General features: G+C 31.4%; 2 long non-coding RNA genes across 2 annotated transcripts in view; one reads left to right on the top strand and one right to left on the bottom strand.

Moving 5' to 3' along the window:
• The window catches only part of LOC143043300 (uncharacterized), a 28,155-nt gene that overhangs the window by 1,033 nt on the left and 5,813 nt on the right, over nucleotides 1-21,309 (top strand). The window lies entirely within an intron of this gene.
• On the bottom strand, nucleotides 1,522-6,820 carry LOC143043299 (uncharacterized). The gene is made up of 3 exons (XR_012968299.1): nucleotides 6,706-6,820; nucleotides 2,711-2,782; nucleotides 1,522-1,975 (listed from the first exon to the last, which is right to left on the bottom strand). It is a non-coding gene; the product is annotated as an uncharacterized LOC143043299 (long non-coding RNA).

The following is a 21,309-nucleotide window of genomic DNA, read 5'->3' as shown; positions in this document are numbered from 1 at the left end:
TTTGACCTTTGGTAACAATATAACTGTATAAAATTTGATGATGAGTTACGGCCCTTGACTAAGGTAGCGGGTTGTTTTCAGACAAGAGAAAAATTGTAAAATTCGAAGCAGATTACAGATTAACTGCAACATATTGATGTGTAAGGTTTACCAAAATCATTTCTTTTGACAATTTGCACGATCTTATATACCAGAATATTCTTATACTCTAGAAAAATGGCAAAATCTAATGAGGAGAGCCAGGGTGAAGAAAAAATGGCGTCGTATGCAGACGCAACCAAAACTGATCCAAAGACAATAACCTCTTCAACAATGACTGGAGTCAAACCAGTCTTCGTTCAAGAAACAGATGTATTTGGTTCACTAACAGATCGAGTCACAACAAAAACACTGTACCTTACAAATGTTGAAATGTACCAAACCCTAGGTTATTCAGTTGAGGCACGTTCCATCATAGGACTTCAACGAATAAGAGGCCTCTGGCGAATATACCTCGATTGTGAGTCCGCTAGAGACCACCTTATCTGTAAGGGAGTGGAAATTCGGGGTAAAAAAATCAACATTTACTCAAGAAACCCTCGGGTAACCATACATGAGAACATAGACACTGTAAGATTGAGAGTGAAAGATGTTCCACTCTCTGCCGATGACGGCCAAATATTAAGAGCTCTAGAAGAACGGAGCTGTGTAATAATGAACCACTTTCGAGAACGTCTTAGGTATGAGAATGAGATCACAAACTGTCTCACTGGTGATAGAATCATCATATGTCAGGGTCCGTTATCCCAAGACATTCCTCGCGCTCTATTACTATAGGAAAATACAGAGCCACAGTCATGTACCGTGATCAACCATCTACAAGCAATCGTCCCAAAAAGTGCTCGAAATGTCTAGCTGATGGGCATAATTTTAGCAATTGCCCTAATGACTGGGTTTGCAAATCATGTGGTAAGGAAGGTCATAAACAAATTGACTGTGCAGAAAATGACCTCCCTGATAACACTCAACATCCTAATGAACATCAAAGCACAAATGAAAACACAAATGATGCTGAGGACACTACTGTAGAAAATGATACAACACAACAACCAAATCACACAGATGATCCATCTACAAATAGCGAACATGAATCAACGAGTGTATATGAAGAAGACATTGATATGTCCCAATCAGTAACATCTCTGGAGGCAGAAAAAAAGAAAGAAAAAAAAGTCAAAGAAAGAGAGAAAAACAACACAAACTCAAATTACCTCATTTGTATCGGAGCAACAGGAGTCTGTATCAACTCCGGCTAAACAAAAAAACAACAGAAACGTGGAGCGGTCTCCAGTTACCCCGACCCATGTTTTGCATGACAAAGAAGGTGATACCACAACCAAACGGTCAAAAACTTTGGCAACTTAATAACAACCACTGAAACCAAATTGCATTTATCAGTACTGTATACGTACCAACAAACAGTTTACAGAACATTTATATGAAAACAAATAAAAGTAAAGCTAGTTTATTATTATACTGTAATACATGTTCAGTGATATTTATTTTGTGTATAATCATGATGACATGTGTAACAAAACTCATTCACAGTAGAGTTGAATTTAGTACCACTCCATATACATGCAGTCATAGGTACACTCATATTTCACAATATATATCTTTGGTGAATTGCATATTTTATATAAAGTTCGCACTTTTCTCACCACAGTTCCAATTAATCCAGATGTGCCTCAAAATTCTTCTTCTTAGATCACAAAATGAACACGCATATCTTTTATTAATTCTGTACACAAATATGCAACAGACACACTTTTGCACACAAAAATTTATAAGTAAATTGAAAACAGATGTTCCCATACAGATTCACACTTATAGCTCCATAAATGCTCATACTTCGTATCTAGATTATGTGCAAAGCTTTGAGTCCAAACTGGTAAACAGATATAATCCACTTCATGCAAACCATTACATATATTTCCTGGAAAAAATAATTAATTTTTTAGCATTCAACAGATATAAAAAACAATTTAGCAAATTAAAAGCAAAGAAGCATGAGAATAATAAAACATTACAATTAAGACCTGACAAAAGAAACACATATAGTACTGATAAAAAAAAAATGTACATATTTACATAAAGAACTCATTAGTATTTTTATCTACTGTAAACTATGTAAATATATCTTTTGTTTAATATATTCATGTAAATATTTTTCTCTACAGAATTATTGTAATATTTATATTATTTTTGTATTGAGTAAAATTTATTTCTCAATTATTGTCTTCACAAACTGTGTGTGGTATATGATTGCCACAGCTCAGTTTGTAAACAAAGTCACGTTGTTGACCCAAATAATGACCCGTAAGGCGAGGTCATCATGTGTAAAAACTGTATGTATTGTCAATTTGAAAACAACATTGTGTAATATTCTTTTACATAATACCGTAAAGTTAAACATTATTGATACTGTGTATCTAATTATTGTGATTAAATTTGATCACTATTTAATATGTTCTTATGTAGGATCACTTCTTATAGTAAAACAATGTGCACTTTGTAGAAAGTATAAAGAATGTAATGCTAAAAGTACAGCAAAATTGCCGATAATTATTCACCTGTTGAATAAAGTAAATACTCGTGAACTGGTAACAGAAAGAATAAAATCGATAATTGATACTATAAATAGATGGGGGTTCCCCAAACATAAACTTACCTTTTACATTAACAATTATGGCTGATCAAAAACTTCACATCTGTACAGTTAATGCTAAGGGATTACAGCAATCTGAAAAAAGAAAAAGACTAATTGAATGGACAAAACAACAAAAATGTGATGTTCTCCTAATACAAGAAACACACTTTACTGACAACTTAGAAGAATCTTTAAAAAAAGAGTTTGAAGGTGAATTATTCTTCAGTAATGGTCAGAGCAATGCTAGAGGGGTATTTATATGGTTAAAAAGTAGGCTTAACTACAAATTTATTGACTTTTATAAAGATAAAGATGGAAGACTTCTTCTCGTTAATATAGAAATTGACGAAAGCATACTTACAATTGCAAATGTTTATGCACCAAATAATACTAAGCTAAGAAACACTTTTTTTTAAAACGGTTAAAACTTTTATAGATAAATATAGTCTTGGACAACTAATAATAGGAGGAGACTTTAACGATATTTTATCTGAAAAAGATACTAAAAATAAAAATAAAAGAATAACATTTGATAAACCAGTCTGCGGACTTAAAACTTTAATTAAATCTTTAAAATTAACAGATATATGGCGTGAAAAAAACAGAGATAAAACTCACTTCACATGGTGTAAAAGAAATAAAACAGAAGCCACTAGAATTGATTACTTCCTTGTTAGTACTGAAATTTAAAAAAAATGCTCCTCTTGTGATATTAGACCAATTGTTATTCAATACACTGACCATAATAGTGTATCTTTAAAATTACAAATATCAAGAAATAATAAAGGACGCGGATACTGGAAATTAAATAGTAGCGTTTTAAACGACGAAATCTACCTAAAAATAATATACAATCTAATTAACAACTATAAAATTAAAGCAAATGATTCAATAAATCTAGCTACTTTATGGGACACTTTCAAAATAGAGGTTCGAGATTGTACAATTCAATTCTGTAAATTAAAAGCCCTCAACAAAAAAGATTCAATCAATGTGTTAGAAAATCAACTTAAGCAACTTAACAATGAAATTCATACAACTAACATCAGAGTTAATGATTATGAAACAAATACCTCCCTGATTGAAAAAATAGAGAAAGTAGAACAAGAGTTAGGAAATCTATATAATGAAAAAATTAAAGGCAATCAAATAAGATCAAGGGTGAAATGGATTGAAGAAGGAGAAAAAAATACTTCTTACTTCTTAGGTCTTGAAAAAGCCAGGTAGTGCAAAAAAACCATTACTAGATTGTATGATGTAAACAATAATATAATTACTGATCAAGAAAAAATACTTAACCTTGAAGTTAACTATTATAAAACATTATATTCCTCAACTAAGCCTGATGTGGAAGATACTAAAAAGTACTTTAACAATATTAAAAAATGTCCAAAATTAAGTGATAGTGAAAGTGATTTATGTGAAGGAAAAATAACAGTGCAGGAATGCACAGATGCAATATTCAAAATGAAACTAAATAAAGCCCCAGGTCTAGATGGACTTAATGTTGAATTTTACAGAAAATTTTGGGAAAAAATAAAAGATTTAATTGTATCAGTATTTAATTTTTGCTATAAAAAAGGAGAATTATCAACTTCACAAAAAATTGGAGCAATATCATTAATATATAAAAAAGAAGATCCACTTTCTTTAAATAATTATCGTCCAATAACTCTGTTAAATTATGATGTAAAATTGTTGGCTTATGCACTTGCTCAAAGATTAAAACAAGTATTACCAAAAATAATTCATACTGATCAAAAAGGTTATATAAAAAATAGATACATAGGCTTCAATATAAGGCAAATACAAGATATTATTGATTACTCAGAGAACTTTAAAGTAGATGGTGCTATACTTTTTGTTGATTTCTCTAAGGCATTTGACTCCCTTGAATGGAACTTTATGTCAGAAACCTTGGTAAAATTTGGCTTTAAAAGTAGTTTTATAAGATGGATTCAAACAATGTACACAGACATAAAAGGTTGTATACTCAACAACGGTTGGGTGTCCAGCAGTTTTAACATTTTTCGTGGAATTCGACAAGGATGTCCAATTTCCTCGTTAGCCTTTGTATTAGTAGTTGAAATTATGGCAATTAAACTAAGAGAAGATAATAATCTCAAGGGTTTAGAGGTGAAACTAGATGGTAGAAATTGCTCACTTAAAATATGTCAACTTGCAGATGATACAACACTATTTCTTAAATCACCAAAAGATGTTAGTTTAGCAATGAATATAATTGAAACTTTTGGAAGTTTATCAGGATTACAACTAAACAGAAATAAAACAGAGGGATTTTGGTTGGGAAAACTTAAACATAGCAGAGACAAATTTGAAAACATAAATTGGAAAACAGATAATATTAAAAGTCTTGGCTTTTACTTTGGTTATAATAATGAAGAATGTCAAAAACTAAACACTGATAAACAGCTTAAAAAATGTGAAAAAATTATATCAAACTGGATGAAAAGAAATTTAACATTAATAGGTAAAATAATAGTAGTAAAATCACTAATTCTTCCAAATTTAACTTATATCGCATCAAATATGTACATATCAAAAGAAATAATACAAAAGTTTAAAACTCTAGTATATAATTTCATATGGAATGGGAAAAAAGATAAAGTTAAACGTGCAACTCTTTGTTAAAACTATCTAGAAGGTGTGTTAAAAATGATCGACATAGACTTATATCTCAAAGCTTTTCAATTACGGTGGATTTTAAAACTTAAACAAAATTCTGGTGATAATTGGTCAATCATACCCCAAGCTTACTTAAACAAATTTGGTAAAAACCTCTTGATATTTCGAATGAATATTAAAAATGTTAATATGTTAGACAAAAAAATATTTAAATCCCTTCCCCAGTTCTATCAGCAATTGATTAAAACTTGGATTAATGTTAAGGGAGGACATACAAAGATCCCACAATCGTTTCTAGACATAAGAAAGCAGATTTTATGGGGCAATCATAACATACAAACAAAAGGAAAACACTTATTATTTTCTAAATGGATTGAACATAATATTCTGTATGTAAATGACATACTTGATGAAAGAGGTCATATATCAGAAAATAAAATATTACTTAAATTAAAAGATAAACGGGATTGGATTAGAGAATTATCATTATTAAAGAAAGCTATTCCAAAACATTCGCAGAATATTTTAAAGCAAGAAAGCTCATTTAAAACAAACGTAAATATAAAGAAAACAAAAAATCTGCAAATACTACTCAATCATAATATCTATCCAGAAATGGGTAATAAAGAAATATATTCAATACTAATGGCCCCTTATAAGCAAGAAAAACCTGTAGGTATTCTGAAGTGGGAAAGAATTTTTGAAGAAAATTTAAATATGAAATTTAAAAACACTCTTAATTTTATATTTAATTACCTAGAAAACAACAAATTTAAAATGTTTAAATGGAAATTACTCAACTTCATTCTTCCATGCAACGACTTATTAGCACAGTGGAAAGTATTAGAAAACAATTCTTGCAATTTTTGCAAAGAAATTGACAATTATAAACATTTTTTTATTACATGCCCTTATAATAATACTTACTGGCAAGAAATATACAAGTTATTACTTTATCTTCAAATAGATAGACATATTTTAAGGCTAGAAAATGTAATAACTGGCTATAAAATAGCAGATGTAAAATATTTTGATGTAAACACCCTGATAACAGTTATATTCTTCTCCATATATAAGGCACATTTTGTTTCAAACAAAAAAGAAACAAAGATAGAAATCTTTAAAATCTCCAAAAAGGAAATATATGACATTATAAGATTAAATTCGATAAGAAATATAGAAACCGGGAATATGTTATTAAAGACATCAGCATATTGTAACCTGTAAGTAAAGGTATAGTTTGTTTTTAACAAATAAACATATGCTAACTTCCCTTGGCCTTGTATAAATATTTTACCACGAGGGGCCAAAATAAACCCGCATAGCAAATAACCTTTTGATTTGAATTTAAAATAATTTTATAAACTTACCTAGTTATGTTTTACACTAGCATAGTCAAGCAAATAAGCTTAGACAAAATAAATCCTTCAAAACATAAAAGAATGTGAAAGTAACTCCAATACACAGGTAACCTGTGAGAAAGTAAACATACATAATAATTACAAAACGATACGGTGTAGATCTGTTATTTTTCCCGATCTGTAAGCAGACAATTTTTTTTCATTATTAATGACTGAATCAATGTATATTGATGTTAATTCAATTTATGTATTATGTCTAATTGTATAATACTAACATTTATATAATATTTTATTATATAATCTCCCTGGATGTATAATAACTGATATACAGGGATACTTAGCCTAATGCTGTAAGCTAGGTAAATTGTTAAACAGCATTTAGTGCAATAAAGATGATTTAATTGTTTCAAAAAAAAATAAAATAAATAAAATTTGATGATGATGATGTCCAATCAAATTTAAGTACTAGAATAATGTATACATGTACAAGTTTAGCTCTGCAGTTTTATATAGTTTGAAATGTCAATCTGAATTACAATGGTTGTGTAAGCATTAATACAAACAACGCAAATAAGGCAAGCAAGCTCACAAAACTCTTTTCTCTGCATACATTAGGAAATTGACTCTTGTAGGCCAAATGTTCCTTCCTGTATCTAAGTTACACTCACTTATTAGATCTTCTTTTTTAATTTGATCAATTGCCGAATACTAGTATGTCTGACAAATTCGACACTAGACGTTAGGCATACAACAAAGAATTTCTTTTCTCGGAACATCTTTGAAAGAACATGAAAATTTAGTTAAGAAGCAATGTACAACTATTCAAATTCATTTGACAAAATATGCATTTTACAATTATACCTGATATATTTACATTGTTCTTAATAGATATAAGAGTATGGGGTATGAGTGCCAATATACAAGTCCCATTTTGTAAAATAAACCATTATAGGTCAAAGTACGGTCTTCAACACGGAGCTTTGGCTAACACCGAACAGCAAGCTATTAAGGGCTCTAAATATGACAAGTGTTTAACCATTCAAACAAGAAAACCAACGGTTTGATCTATATACCAAACGAGTAAAATTTATGACCGCATCAACAAACGACATGTATGTTTGTTTCATTTTTACCTTCGTTATAAAAGTCCCTAAATCCACTGTGTCTAAACCACACCGGCAAAATTTGCTCGGACTCGATGGTATCTAACATCCGGCACAATGACGGATCACCAATAGACAAAAGAAAGGTAGGTTTCTCCTTATTTTTTTATTTTTTTTATGATATCGAAGAATATATATACATATACAACTATTTTCTATTGTGAGATGCAATATTTTCTACAACCGTTCTATATTAACGGAGAAATAAGTCAAAATGCATGTCAAAATGACGAATTGAGTGAACCTTGCCTCGAAATCGTTTAATTTCTCGTTAAATTGTTCACATTGTACCGAAAGAAAGGTACGGGAAGATAGATATTGACACGGAGATTGCAAATTTAGTTATTATGAGCATCTCAATAATTGTATTTCTGTGTATAGAACGAAAGAAAAGGGTCATGTCAAATTAAAATAAACCGGTTTCGTCAATGTTGTTACTACACAATCACCCGGTTTCGTCTATAGATATCACCCGGTTTTTTTGGTTTTTTTTAACAAACAATTTATGAAAAGAAACTTTGGCACGGATTTGAACATTGTCTTTCGAGAATTTAAATATATATTTATTGTAAAGTAAACTTGGCGTGTTAAAATCTATTTTAAACGGGCACTGTTGGACATAGTTAATTATGATAATACACATTTTCCTAATGAAAGGCGTATCCCTTATTTCATTTAACTTCAAACTAATTTTAAGTGGAATATAAATACTGAATTGCAAACACTGGTATCTAGTTATTTTGTAACATTATTATATTTTCTTTGTTTATAATAGTAGTATGTAAAGATGAAAAATAAAAGGATGTGTTTTGATTGTGCCATAATTTTAATTTACTATACTATATTATATACACTTAGTTTATAATATTTACTATCAATCATTAATTCATTTATGCATTCAATCATTGACGAACAGTCCCAAACCGACTATAGTATATACTGTTCTGCACAAATTAATCATGCATGCAGTCCTGCCAGATTTTCTGGTACTATATATACTGTGTTACTTGCGCACTAAAGCGAGTTTTCACACTTAAGCATCTATAACAAATATAGCAGTGAGATTTGTAACTTTCTCCCCGTTTCTGGTAGGCACATTTATTTTCATAGGCATGTTTTTCACTGTGACATTATTTTTACAGTTCAAATTCATTTTTTGTACAGTTCAAATTCAATTGAAACTTCAAGATAACTTTCGAAAACAATATCTGACAGTTTTGTATTTTCAATGTGAATAGAAGTTGGTTTGCAAAACATGACCGTCATTTATATCTAGGTCTTATTAAGAAGAAGTGACGGTAACCACTTATCCCATAAACATTGACAATGAGACAACTTTCTTTTAGACACAAAAATTATGTTGAATTAATCAAGGTTAGGTCAGCGTATGCCTTAAACAATGAGAAAAACACACAAACTACATGAAAACAAGCTATGTCAGGGCCCTAAATTATAAATGTAAAACAATTCAAACAAGAAAACTATCTGCCTATTTTATGTTCAAAACGCATATATATGGTATAAAGCAACCAAAGACAACCATGGAATTACAAGCGTGTGATTCGGGAATGGACTGATTCAAAGTGTTGTCGCTGACACAAACAGGACAACAAAAGTACAAATAATAAAAAATGATGAAACAACCTTAACTCGTCCGATGACAGAGCCTGTATAGTAAATGCGCGATGTGTGCCAAAACTTGTATCATAGTTAAAATTATCCCTTAACGATTGTAGAAAAGATTACATACATAGAATGATTAGATTACTTAAAGGTGTCCATCCTTTTGTGCGAGAAAATCACATATCAATTGTGTGTTTCGATTTTTAAGACCGTAAACTTTAATTTCAAGTTTAAACATGTTCGACATGTTTTCCCATAACTCATATAGAAAACGCATATTTAGAGAGCTTTAGTCTCAATATGCTGTTAAAAAATTTAGGAATGCAAAGTAAATTAAAATATTTGTGTTCTATAAGAGTAGGAATTCAAGTGTTTGCTTATTATTTATTTGAATCTGAGACTCATATAAATAATAAGCCGTTGTCCGGTGAACGAACTTGTTTTCCAACGACCCACAAAACTCCTTTGAACGCTGAAGTTAAATAATCAATTATAATGTAATGCGGTTATGATTTTTTTTATTTGACCATTCAAACCGGGTTATGCATTTTGAAATCTATGACGAAACCGGGTTGTATACATTGACGAAACCGGCCAGTTCCATTTTGACATGACCCATTTCTTTCGTTCCATACACAGAGATACAATTATGGAGATGCTCATAATAACTAAATTTGCAATCTCCGTGTCAATATCTATCTTCCCGTACCTTTCTTTCCGTACAATGTGAACAATTTAACGAGAAATTAAACAATTTCGAGGCAAGGTTCTCTCAATTCGTCATTTTGACATGCATTTTGACTTATTACTCCGTTAATATAGAACGGTTGTAGAAAATATTGCATCTCACAATAGAAAATAGTTGTATATGTATATATATTCTTCGATATCATAAAAAAAATAAAAAAAAATAAGGAGAAACCTACCTTTCTTTTGTCTATTGGTGTTCCGTCATTGTGCCGGATGTTAGATACCATCGAGTCCGAGCAAATTTTGCCGGTGTGGTTTAGACACAGTGAAATCACTATTAAAATCAAACCCGTAAGTTAAGAAAGTTGCAAGTTCGTTAATACATGATTTTGGTCCTAAAATCGGATTTTCACCATGACAAAATGTGGTGAAAATTTCAAGAAAAATATACCATAATGAAATCTCATCCATTTTTAATCCCATAACTTTATAGATATTAAGCCGATTTACAACTGCTTTTATTACACTTGGAAGCATCTAACATGTATAAATAGCAATACATACCCATTAGATTTACTTTAATATTTGATGTTTGAAAATAAATCATCATAACAGGTCCGTTAATTGGAGTTCCTTGCTCTACTCCTTTGCAACAAATAATAATGATAAAAAAAACATTGAGTAAATATATATTACCAAGCTAGTTAGAGAATTAGTTATAATTCATGCGCTTATCGACTATTTTCAATTTGAGGAAAAGCCTATACCGAGCAGGGAATATGACTTGTTTACCATTTGTTTGATTATTGAGCTTTTGAATTTGCTAAATGATAAAGAACTTTTCGTTTGAATTTTCGTTGACGCTCGATATATCATTATTTTATTTTTTTTATTCATATATATAATTTCTAGTAAAGTCCGTGAGTAAAACTTGCTGTTCTAGGTTAAATATGAAATTGGAGCACTACTTTTAACAAATTCGCTTATTCCAAACTTTGAGAAGTCAAAATATGAAACTCTTTGGACTTTAAACACAAAAAGAGCCTTCACAGCACAAATAAGCTCTTAAAGGAACAAATAAGGCCGTAAATATACAATTCTGTAAGACAAGAGAACAACCTTAGATCTAAATCTTATTGTGGGACTCTACAAACTAGAACTTTCAGACAACATGTTCCATTTCAATTATATCGTATTTTTATAAATCAGGTGCCATAATTTCAAATCTCTCAGGAGTTCATTTTAAATGACGTGCACGTATATAGTGTTTTATATAGATCATACGATCCATGTTGTGCTTTGTTAACGTGTTTAAACATCTTTGGTATATTTGTTTTACGTCGGACTTCAGATTACATATTCTTACCTGTATATTATACACGCTTCAATAACCTCTTACAATCATTATATAATATTTATAAAATCTTATTTGGCGACGGGACAAGGTAAACTGTTAATTTCATTGAGATTTGCTAGTAAACAAAATTTGAGTTTAAACTTTCATTTTGATTTTAACAGTTCTAAAAAGCCCGAACAATTAATTGTTAAGACATTTTCAGTTTTGTTTTCTGATTAAAATTTAATTCTTCGGTAAGTTTAGTACATTTCAGTGAATTCACTATGGTAATTTCGGAAGCGTTCCCACAGTTCACTTCAATTGAATTCTGATCAGTTCAGGCATTGCTATTTACCTTTACACATCAACACCATACTGAAATATCAAAAGAACTTATTAAAAATAATGTCCTTATCAGAAAACTTAACATTGATTTATTAGTTTATCAGAAATGTTTACTTAAAAATAGTCCTTATCAGAAAATGAGAAAACTTTACAAAAGTGATCAGAGCAAAGATTGGGTGATATTGTAGTGCTGAACACTTTCACTCGAATGGAAATCTAAATTGTGTCATTATCAGTATGGTTTCCAATGATTCAATAATATAGCAGGATGTATATGAATAATACATCTTTTTATAGTCTCTCATGCATTATCATTTTAGCATCTTAATTTATGCCAGCTTTTTCAAATTGTTATTATGCAAACATTTAAAAATAACTAGTGAAGTACTCCTTTGCAAGATATAAACTTGTTGTGTTTAAAATGAACACTATGATATACTTGATTAAATAAAGTCATATAACTCGAGTTTCTTAAGATTTTAATGTTATTGAAGTTATTGGATGCATATACACCCCGTATAACCCCGATACAAATGAATCCGGACGTTGACGCGTTCGAAGCGACAATCAGGACAACATTTGGGATGACAACAATTTCGAATGCCTCTCTAGAACTTATTTGAGTATATATAAATATGTCAATGTGCAAGTTAGTTTATTTATTCAATTATACAGTTGTAAGTTTTAGATATTGCTTAGAACGTTTGATAAAACTGCTAGATGCAAAACGCACATACATGGTGCAATTTCATTCGTTTTATGAGATAAACAATGCTGAATATCTTTTCGTGCATACACTTTTGCGTATTAATACCTTAAGCAATAATAAATAACTATACATTGAATTACTACGTGCCTTCAAATGTTCCCTAGAACTCAAAATAAACGCAATATCATACTTCTTAAGTTTTCTCTTACTGTATCGTTCGTCTCGACAATCGTGTCGAGTTCGTTGTGCGTTTTTAAATAATCACTGTACAGTTCGTTGACAAAAACCGTCATAAATCACTTTCTTATTAAAGTATTCGAGATGGCATCGACGACCCTTTTTCTGTATGTTATTGTAAATTTTTATCTGTTAACTTAGTCGAAGTAGTTGAACATAACATATAAGTCATCCAAAGCCAAAATTACAATGTTTAACCAGTGTACATCTAATAGGAATGTTTCTATTGAAAATTGGGACTTTCAACGTTATTCCAGATGAAATAAACTGTTAATAAATATATTCCAGAGGAATTATAGTTTCAAAAAGTATAGTACTGCCAAAAATTTTTTTTTAATGACTATTTCTTTTCACAATTTGAGGCTCTTTCAAATGCCGATGTTGGTCCAAATTCGCCTAAACGAAAGCAGCCATAGGAGCTTGTTGAACTTAGTTTTCCGATTGCCTTAGATGGCATTCCAACTGGTTTTTTTACATATAGATGTGGTGTGTTGGCCAGTGAGACAACTTTCCACCAAAGTTTAAATGAAGTACATGTAGGTGTATAAAGCAATTATTATAGTTCAACATACAAAAGTCAACAATGAAGTAAAACTATACCGTATAGTCAGCTATAAAAGGCCCCGATATATATATATATAAAAAGGTGAAACATATAAAACTAGAAAACTAAGTAAGGAGCCTGTAATTCAGTGGTTGTCGTTTGTTGATGTGTTACATATTTGTTTTTAATTCTTTTTTTTATGCATAGATAAGGCCGTTAGTTTTCCCGTTTGAATAATATTACATTATCATATTCGGGCCTTTTATAGCTAACTATGCAGTATGGGCGTTGCTCATTGTTGCAGGCCGTACAGTGATCTATTAATTTCTGTGTCATTTTGGTTTCTTGTGGAGAGTTGTCACATTGGCAATCATACCACATCTATTTTTATTTTATTTACAACGTTATATGAATTATTTATCAACGAAAAAAAATATGACAGATCTATATAACCATTCATGTACTAGAGGCTCTAGACGATGGACAGACACAAAAAAGAATGCGGCGGGATTAAACATGTGAGCCCCCAACCCTCTCCTTAACCTGGGACACTGGTGTAACAGCACAATATGATAAAAACAACTGTATAATTGCAATTGGCTCAACTCAAAATGTCGGTCCAGGCACAAAAACCATATACATAAAATATTGACAAAAGTGTTATTGTAGTAACTGAAAGTTATTTCAAAGCAAATTACACTAAGAGGTAAATCATGTTACTACAGTATCAGTCAGTATATATCCAACGCAAACAGGTAAAGACGTACAAATGTAATAACACGCATTAACTTGACGTGCAATGCCAAATATAAATAAACATTATTGAGAGTATATACGATCTTATGAGTTCTCATAAGTGTGCACATATTGTAATAATGTTAAGTGATGTTTTGATTTAACAGGTACAGCAAAACTTTCTACATTGTAGCCAAATTATTTTTGTTCATCTATGTAAGAATTTGGTAAAGGGTGACTGAGAGATCTACTAGTAGATATGGTCACTTTGGTCTTTTTCCGAACGGCAGTAAAACCTGCCCGAAGTTGGTCATTCGTTTAGATGTGTGGGATGTAAAAGTACGCAGTCACGTCCAGTCCGAATGGGAATACAAGATCCAATGTATCGTATAAAGAGAGAACTACGCTCACTGCACTGTACGAACCTTGCGAAAACTTTATGAGGGGTCCATACATGGCCTGTTGCAAGGCAAAGTTTGTGTCCTTATTCAATATACCTCATTTTATCCAGTGGCAGTCCAAACTTCCCTGACGTAATTCCAGAGGGCCCCCTTCCTGGACCATCATGAAGTATGTGTTGCTGATTTGTGCTTATCCTGAACATGTATGGAATATTTGCAAATGAAAGTTAAGCAACCAACAATCAGTCATTACGCGTGTCATTAACAAATAAAGGGGTCTATAAATTGTTCAGTACCAACTTTGAAACGTTTCATTTTTTATTGATAACTATAAAGACATGCAAGATGCAACAAAGCAAATGTCTAAGGTAAGGTAGTCTTGATGATTGATACTTTGCTCAACCGCATAGTTTACCGATAACGCCAAGGGTAACAGTAGAATATAAATATGGTCCCTTAAAGTTTGGTCTTCTCCGAAATAAGTCAAAATTTCAATGAAATGCGTATGGATGGGTATAGACTTTAAGATGCTTAAAATAACAAAACTGAACAATTAGTTAGATTTTGGCACCACAGTAGAAAGACTGAAATGTTCGAGGAAATTAAGCATAATATTTATACCTTAAAAATAAAAAAAAAAGCAAACCAGTTAATATTAAGAATTATCTTTTCATCTGTATATCTCCACGTTAAAGAAACTTTATTACTTATCAACGGTGGCTATAAATTACATGTTCATTGTATACACATACTCTTTAGCCTTAATGTAACTCTATTGTAATCCATGACCCCCTTGGACTCGCCTCTGCTATTCAGGCCAAAAGCCTATAATCCATTGATTATTTTTGATTGCTGTCTATTTTAAAAAGATTTGTTTTTGAGACAACTCGTCACAAGATGCCAAAAGACACAAAAATGAACAACTATAGGTCAACGTACGGCCTTCAACAATGAGCAAAGCCCATATCGCATAGTCAGTTATAAAACACACCGAAATGACAAATGTAAAACACTTCAAACGAGAAAACTAACAGTCTAATTTATGCGTAAAATAGTGAATAAAAAAATATATATATAACCACTGAATTACACGCTTCTGGCTTCGGACAGGCACATACAGAATATGGCGAGATTAACATGTTAGAGGGCACCCAACCCTCCCCTAACCTTGGACAGTGGTGTATCCGTACATTGAATGTCGTATGGTAAACACTTTAAAAAAAAAGATATCAAATTAGAAATCGGACCTGTGTATCTGTATGCTCAGTTAGTGATATTTGCATCTCGAGTAATTGTATTTTCCTACCAATTTACACTTTCGTATACATAAGGATTTTTTTGTGCATGTACAAAATACCTCCAAGAGTGTTTCGACAATACAATGGATATTATGGGTTGCTGTCTGCATGTTATGGTGATATTATTTTTTTAAAACATTGGTTAAAATCATATTAAAGCATAATTTAATACATGCAAAATTCATTGACAAACGTAATATTGTCGCAACGAAGCGTACAGTATAAAAAGGTGTTATGACAACGAAGCGTACACAACATGAAAATGAAGACACTTTTAAACTTGTATTTTTTTGTTTCTAGATACAACATAAACCAACAATCTTTATAAATTTGTTAATTTTAAATTATGAAAATTTGAAAAATGTATGTATGAAACTATGAGGCACTAGAAACATTAAGTTTTGAATATTTAAAGATACAAAGTACGTTTTATCATTGATATTGTCGTGCGTTTTGCGATGTTTGTGTACAAAAATGTCACAAATGTCAAAAACCTTGGAGTAAGTAATGAGTATTATGGCAAAGAATATATTGAAGCAGAATATGCGAAGAATAGATATTGGATTTTCTTTAAAAATATCAATTCCTTACTGTCTGAACTCAGTGTTACACGGTGTGTTCGGTTCGAACGCGTCAACGTCCGGTTTCATCTGTATCTGGGTTTTACAGGGTGATATATACTAAATGAAGTCTTGCATGATCGTATTTTGTAAAATTTATGACACATTTATAACGTATTATCGACAAATAATATTTCATTCAGTGTTTGTCGATCACAAGCTATAGCTAATCATTGAAAAACAGTTAAACCAGTACAGATGGAAAGTGTGACAGTTAAGTGAATTGAAAGAACCTTGTCATTTTTTTTTTATGTTTTGCATGTGTTTCCATTGGTTTATTAAACTATTCCTTAACAGATGTTATTAAAGTGATGCTAATTTTTTTTCTTTGAGAATCTTTTATTTGTTTTTAACTTCAAGAGCATGTGTGTTTACTTTCTTTCATCACGGATTTCCTTTCATACTTGCGTTGTGCAGTTACCGAAGTAAAAATATATACCGAGACTTCTCGTAGTTAAGTCAGTGCATACGGGAAAGATTCGGCAATTGGTGTCTGGGATGTCATCAATTTTATATCTGTACATGTATGAAGATTTTGATAATTTAGAAAATGTTCTTTTAAAAAAAACACGTTCTCTTAGCCATTGAAGAATTTAAAAAATTTAAATATGTTCAACTGTGTTTTAAATTTGAAGTTTCATACAAGTTTAGACCTACAGGAGGAAATCTAATTGCGTATATTAAAAAAAAAATAGATGGACAGGTCTCATCAACAAAATCGTTTTCTCGTAGATGTTTTATGCAAATTTTATGGTCTATACAATGTTACCGTCAGAATATCAAAATCAAATTTCATGTCAAATTTTTATTCAGGTAAGTTCAGTTATTAGTCTTACTTTATTCCCTTGTATTACTTACAAACATTTATATTATGAATTTTTTAAATTATAACGCCAAGGTTAACAAAACAAACACAATTCTTTATAAATATTTTGATATGAGCGTCACTGATGAGTCTTATGGAGACGAAACTCGCGTCTGGCGTACTAAATTATAATCCTGGTACCTGTGATAACTAATTATAACACCACTGGGTCGATGTCACTGCTGGTGGATGTTTCGTCCCCGAGAGTATCACCAGCCCAATAGTCAGCACTTCGGTGTTGACAGGAATATCAATTATGTGGTCATTTTTTTTTTATAAATTTCCCGATTACAAATCTTTGAATTTTTCGAAAAACTAAGGATTTTCTTATCCCAGGAATAGATTACCTTAGCCGTATTTGGCAAAACTTTTTTGGAATTTTGGGTCCTCAATGCTCTTCAACTTCGTATTTGTTTGGCTTTATAAATATTTTGATATGAACGTCACTGATGAGTCTTATTTAGACGAAACGCGCGTCTGGCGTACTAAATTATAATCCATGTACCTTTGATAACTATTTACACCACTGGGTCGATGCCACTGCTGGTAGACGTTTGGTCCCCGAGGGTATCACCAGCACAGTAGTCAGCACTTCGGTGTTGACAGGAATATCAATTATGTGGTCATTTTAAAAAATTTCCCAATTACAAATCTTTGAATTTTTCGAAAAACTAAGGATTTTCTTATCCCAGGAATAGATTACCTTAGCCGTATTTGGCACAAATTTTTTGGAATTTTGGATTGTCAATGCTCTTCAACTTCGTATTTGTTTGGCTTTATAAATATCTTGATATAAGCGTCACTGATGAGTCTTATGTAGACGAAACGCGCGTCTGGCGTACTAATTATAATCCTGGTACCTTTGATAACTATTTACACCACTGGGTCGATGCCACTGCTGGTGGACGTTTCGTCCCCGAGGGTATCCCCAGCCCAGTAGTCAGCACTTCGGTGTTGACAGGAATATCAATTATGTGGTCATTTTTTTTAAATTTTCCGATTACAAATCTTTGAATTTTTCGAAAAACTAAGGATTTTCTTATCCCAGGAATAGATTACCTTAGCCGTATTGGCAAAACTTTTTTGGAATTTTGGATGCTCAATGCTCTTCAACTTCGTATTTGTTTGGCTTTATAAATATTTGATATGAGCGTCAATGATGAGTCTTATGTAGACGAAACGCGCGTCTGGCGAACTAAATTATAATCCTGGTACAATTTGATAACTATTCTGGGTGTTTTGCGGTAAAAGTTTTTTTTCTTTTCTCATTAAATATTTTTTTTCTTCATATATTTCAATGTCACTGAAGGATGCCAAATGAAATAAGTGTTATCTCAGTAAAAGACAGTGAATAAGTTGGCAATGGTTCCCGACGCTCAATAGAAACAAAGCATGACACATCCGTCCTGAGTGGAATCGTTAAATAAGAGGAAACAGGAGTTCGGTTCCGTATGTTCAAACTTGTGAACCCATTTTGAACATACATACAAAAATATATTGACAGAGGTAATGACATGAATTCCAATGCAAACGAACGAGATTGTTGAGTACAAAGGAAAAAGTTTACTTCTTTAGTCCAACCATGCGTCGGTTGATCATTGGACGCAAGCTAGAAGTGTAGAGATCGACGACAATTCTAAATCCGTCAGAATTTATGAACATAAGCTTTTGAAATAATGTATCATAAATGAAATCGTTCACTGAATGAGGCCGTGTATTGAAAAAAAAATTGATGCATTTAATCATATTCCGTGACCACTGTTAATTTCACACTATGAACTATTAACATTGCTGTTTTATTTGAAATTACTCTTTGATGTCCATAAACGATGTGTATAAAAAATATATATTTCTGTGACAGTCGGAAAGCAAGCCAGTTGAAACGACCGTTGTTGCTACTTTCTTAAGACAACAATGGGAGCTGCCATTCTAAAATTGCGTTTATTTTTGCGGAAAAAAATAATTTGGCGCAAATTTGGATTTTTTTCTTTTGTTTGTTTTTTAAATTGCCATTAAGGTCAGAAATAGATTTCTTTTGATTTTTTAAAGCATGGTTGATCATGGTTACTTATTAAAGAAAATAATACTTAAACATGTTAAATTGGCCGTCTTTTAACAATTACGTAACGCCGTTGATCGACGTTTATAAATTATGCGAAATTGTCTGTTAATAGTGTTAGGTTTCTTCTTTTTTCACAGATAAACAAAGATTATATATACTGTATAAAAGATAACCAATACGTATCTCAAAGTTAAACAAGTCTAACGTTCTATCACCCCGTAGGAATCCCCAGTGATACTAAATTCCAAACGAAAGATTTTTTGGATCTTACACATCGATGTCAACTGGCATCTGAACACAATGTACACACATTAAGTGTGTTTGTTTTTTAAAAAAAATGGCGAGTTCAGCTGTGAATATTTGACTGGATTTACAATTCTCTTTAAGTCGGTGAAATGTTTGACTTAACTAAAAACAAGGTAAGGACTTATGCTGTCTTTGCACAACCTTAACTGCTTTAGATGACTGACACACAATTTAACTCATTCATTGTTTATAATAATAATATATTTTTTTTGTGATAAAGAATCCTTCAGAAGTAAATGAATAAGTATTGTCCTAAACTTGAACTGAGGCAGCCAACAACCATTTGATTTTCTGGTGTGTGTGTGGGGGGATGTAGTTGGGTGAGGGGTGGGGGCTTTTGGATTTTTTGGAGAAAAAAAGTTTCCAATTTTTGGAGAAAAAAAATAATTTGTTTTTGACCATGAGAAAAAAAAATGTTTGTTTTACCCTCAGCTGCCATTAAATGAAATGCTAAAATTGAAAGAGAACAATTGTTTTCGACTTGTCGCCACAAATTGATTGTTTTTCGCCAAAAAAAAACTTTGTCTGGAAAAAAATCCATAGCCCCCCCCCCCCCCCCCACCCCACCCCCACCTTCCAAAATCAAAAGGTTGCTGCCTGAAAACAATCCTTTTCAGGGTAGCATTTTAATCAATCTTATTCAAAGCATGATCATACTGACATGAAGTGTGACTTAATGATCTAAAACATAATTGTTGACTTAGCCCCCATAAACTGCTCTGAAATACTTTTATATAAATATAAAAATGCATAGTTTTTTTAATGTTATTATTATTTTTTTCAAATAGAAGAAGAAAACATATTACTGAGTCTTTCTTGTTCTTATTTATTTTCAAGTTCATGATTAGCACCATTTATTTATTGATTAAGTGTGTTTTTTTTTATAATTTAAGTCCATTCATTAGAACTAATTTGCATGAAATCAATGAGACAACATTTATTGTTATATTTAGTTTGTTCATACAAGGATTGCAAAGTAATTTCCTTTTATTTAAAATAATGAAGATTTTACATTCAGAATACTTTCATCATGATCTATTTTAAGTTTAAATGAAAAAGGTAGGACCAGGTATCAGTAATGAAAAGCAACTCCTGTTTTTTTTATTATTTTAATCCTGTCTTGATCCATTATTCATGAATATTTGGACTATCCCTTGTATTAATTGAGTAGAAATTTATTTCTGTGTTAAAATAATTTGGTTACAGCAGTAAAAATACTTACAAAAACATAAATATTAGATTAAATCTTGGAAAAAATAAATTAATATTAAATTATTATCCCTGTTATGGCACATATGGACAAATAGGGCCTATTTCACTGGGACTGAGTTCTGAAAAGTGATAAAATGTGTTTCTCTATTTTTTTGCACAAGTTCACTGTGTCTAAACAACACCGGTAAAATTTGTTCGGACTCGATGGTATCTAACATCCGGCACAATGACGGAACATCAATAGACGGAAGAAAGATCGGTTTCTCCTTATTTTCTTATTTTTTTATGATATCGAAGAATATATATACATATACAACTATTTTCTATTGTGATATGCAATATTTTCTACAACCGTTTTATATTAACGGAGAAATAAGTAAAAATGCACGTCAAAATGACGAATTGAGTGAACCTTGCCTCGAAATTGTTTAATTTCTCGTTAAATTGTTCACATTGTACGAAAAGAA

This window comes from Mytilus galloprovincialis, chromosome 8, assembly GCF_965363235.1.
Source record: "Mytilus galloprovincialis chromosome 8, xbMytGall1.hap1.1, whole genome shotgun sequence".
Taxonomy (NCBI): domain Eukaryota; kingdom Metazoa; phylum Mollusca; class Bivalvia; order Mytilida; family Mytilidae; genus Mytilus; species Mytilus galloprovincialis.
Note: the sequence above shows the minus strand (reverse complement) of the source record. Positions and strands in the feature narration are given on the sequence as shown.